Below are 3,823 nucleotides of genomic sequence, written 5' to 3' on the forward strand. Positions count from 1 at the left end.
TATTATTATATTTTCACATCATATGTCTAAGTGCTACGTAATAGGTGACTGTTATTAATTATACAATTAAATAATAACTGTGTATGACATAATATTAATATAAGGTACTTACTTAACATACAGAACTAACATACACTTTATATTTTTGGATAAGTGTGTTATTGTCATTTCCAATTTGATGTGCAATCATTTCGTCCAGTATATACAACCTGGGGTTATGTTCTCCAGCAGTCATACACGGACGGTGATGTGATGTGTGGCTTCACGTGTCTGGCTGCTGCACACACAACATGGCCAATCCTTCTGCATGTCTTCTGCTGGTATTTGTATATCTATAAAGACAGTCTTAATGGTGCTGGACTTAGGCGTAATAATCATAGCTAGGCTCCCGTTACTATATGTATTCCTTCTATAATAAACAAAATAAGAAATATAGGAGAATGTTCGTGACCGGTGTTGGGAGGAGACCATAAACTGTTCACCAGCCTTACGTATACAAGAGGTGTGGGAGTGGGTCGTCAACACAGCTCAGTAAGACACCAACAGTGGCAGTTAATTGTCAGAAGCGTTTCAAGTGAGCAGTTGCAAGGTGTGGTAATGGTGGTCAGGCGGGCTGTTCCTTGTAGCTCGCTAGTTAGCCCAGAGTTGAACAAGGCGGAGCTCAGTAGTGTACCTTTGTCGTGTGTAATGACTGGATCATCTCTGCCACGTGAAGCAATCTACTAATCAACAGTTATGGAGTCAGGATTCATATATGACAGCAAATAGTTAGATAGATTGTTGTTGTTAGATTGGGTAAGTGTCCGCCTGACATGGGCCCTTCTCTTACGACAGCCCGTTCTTAGAAGTCTGTTTACTGTACAGTTATGTTATTGTTAGAGTCACCAGCAGGTCTCCTCGTAGCAGTTATCTACTGTCGTTGTCACACTAGTGAGGTCTTCACCTACCTGTTGTTTGTTGTCGTTGTTAGATTTTCTAGGTTTACGTCCTACATCTAGAGTGTGGACGGCCCGTTCTCTGATCTAGTTTAACAGGTAATTTCTAGTTGACAGATTCTTCAGGTCCTTGCCTGGCTCGGGCCCTTATCATACGGGCTCTGTAACACGTATGTTTTATTATCTCTGAATTTACAGCTGTCAACAAGTAAAGTTCGTTAAACCAGAATGTGTACCGTACGGAAAAGCAAACAAATAACAAAATTTGCATCATGATAACAGTCGATATTAGCCATCAGCAGGTAAGGTCATCAAGCCGCACCATACATACGTCAGACAGTAACATCAGTTGTATAACAGGATGTATATATGTTGTTGGATTTAAGGGCTATCACCTAAAGGTCATGAAGCCAGAATGTGAACCATAAGTTCAACATAAAATGATCGTCCAGGTCCAGCAGGTAGCTGCATATGAAGCTATGAATGTCTGTCTTGATTACTGACTACGTAGAGGGAAGGGTTTGGGTAGGAAAGGAATTCGGGAGGAGTATTTTGAGGGGTTCTCGGGAGTGTGATGAGTAGGGACACAAAAATAGTCCTTCTCAGGAGGAGGGTAACAGGTCCTGAGGCTCAGCCCAGGTGATGGTGTGAGCAGTACACACATCACCAGCAAACCTTTGATGGCGCTCCTACACCTTCGTGGCTGCTGCACTCTACACAGGAGCAGGGGATGATGGCACATATCTATGAAGCGAAAAGGTTTTCGATGAGACTGTGCTATTTCTTCCCTTCCCTGGTCGATGATACAGCCTTTCCCCAATGTTACTTGTCATTCCTGGTGTAGCGACTTACGGGTTGAGTCCGGTAACACCTTTTCAATAATAGTATGTGAGAGAGTGGAGTGACCAGGATGAACAGCGTGTTCTGCACCTCAACTGATTGATTGTATGATAAGAATATGGAGAATTACACACCATATATATCACTTGCAAGGATCAAGCCAGAGATGAAGCATAGATAACTAGAAGGGTAGAATACCTTTACCTGGGATCAGTAGCACCAGTGGTAATGGACACAGCTTTGTAATGCTTGATCACTTACAACTGATCAACTTTAATACGAAAGTCTTAGGTACTGTCCCTCAGGAAAACTTTTTACACATATTTAACAAACACGTATATATGTTAGATATACACTATCCCTAGAATATATCTTTTCCTGGGACGTGTAACACTTGTGTGGATAGACACAGCTTTGTAATGCTTGATCCATTACACGAAATGAACTTCACTAACGAAGAGTTATACAACGCGTCGTTGAAGAACATTAATCAAATACCTATACAGAATTTTTATGTTACATGAAAGATATTTCTTGATAGTAGTAAACACAAGAAATGGTGACGAAAGAAAAGGGATGTAGAGGTAAATGTTTTGTTAAAAAATGAATTGCTCCTGCCTTAAACTAGCTCCTTGCAATGGATGTTGTTTTAGATACCCACAGTAAGATATATTGTGTGATTAATCACTATAAATGTTTATGTTTAACAGATCTTTTATTTCTTATAGTATTTCACTGATTCAGGTTTAAGAACCTTGGTTCTGAACAACCATTATAATGCAACACAATACATATTTATCATAAATAAATCATTTATCACAATAACCATTATGTTTATACCAGATTCTTTAAGTCCTCAATCACGTTTGTTAATATATAATGAATTTCTCCGCCACATTTCAATACATAACATATATCTACACGTGTGTAAATATATGTATATGTTTTTATAAATTTTTCTTTGGCTTTTATAATCAAGGTGTAAGATATCCTTCTGAAGAAAATACTGGATAATATTATAGGTTATGTGTGTGTGTGTGTGTGTGTGTGTGTGTGTGTGTGTGTGTGTGTGTGTGTGTGTGAGTGCACACAGGAGTGAAAACATATTTTACACTTACAAGGTTAAAAGACGGGGCAACACGAGTGTACAAATCCTTCCTCAAAACACTCACGTGATAATGATTAAAGTAGTACACACACACACACACACACACACACACACACACACACACACACACACACAGAGCGGCGCCTTCAATTTTTGATGTAGATTGATTTCCTATCTTAGTTTCGTCTAGGAATTCTACATCTTCAGTTCAGCACAACATTGTGGTAATGAAGGGAAAGTCACCACATTTACAATCCGAGTGCACGTAGCTTATCCCACCTCGTTAGAGAGAAAACTTACCTGTATTTGAATTAATGAACGGGAACAGAGAAGACAAAATTTTATTACACATTTATTATACAACTATACAATTTATATTATATACATTACCACATTTCCTGCACTTTCCATCACAAATTTGCTGAGGTCATAACCTTGTAATTACCATTACCTTACAACCTTAAGGATGGTGGTCTACAACACCTCTAGATTGATGGAGAAAACGAAAAGTTTCGTTTTACTATTAAGACCACAGAAATACGGTAATTCCACTTCACTACCACTAACTACTAGTTATTTTACTTGCTGATTTTCACGGCTAAGATTTTCATCCTCTGAGTGAAGCCATACAATAATCGTCCTTATCTGCTCTGAGCATTGGATAGCCTCCTGATGAACAAGATTGCTGTTTTGGTTGTCCGTTTCCCTTGTTACTGGTGCGCCTCACTGCACACCTTACATGAGTGCCTTCCACAGTAATATGGACAGCTGCTGGGCCTCACTGTAGCTACTTCTGGGACGGTTGCCAATCTTCCTCGTATTCCCTCATGACCACAGCGCCAAACCGACTCCCGCCATCAGGCCGAAACGCACAAACATTTCTGACGAAATTGAGACAACCGCTTTCGCGTCAGTTTTGACACCAAGTGAATTTATACGA

The sequence above is a fragment of the Panulirus ornatus genome, chromosome 9, assembly GCF_036320965.1.
Source record: "Panulirus ornatus isolate Po-2019 chromosome 9, ASM3632096v1, whole genome shotgun sequence".
Classification (NCBI taxonomy): Eukaryota; Metazoa; Arthropoda; class Malacostraca; order Decapoda; family Palinuridae; genus Panulirus; species Panulirus ornatus.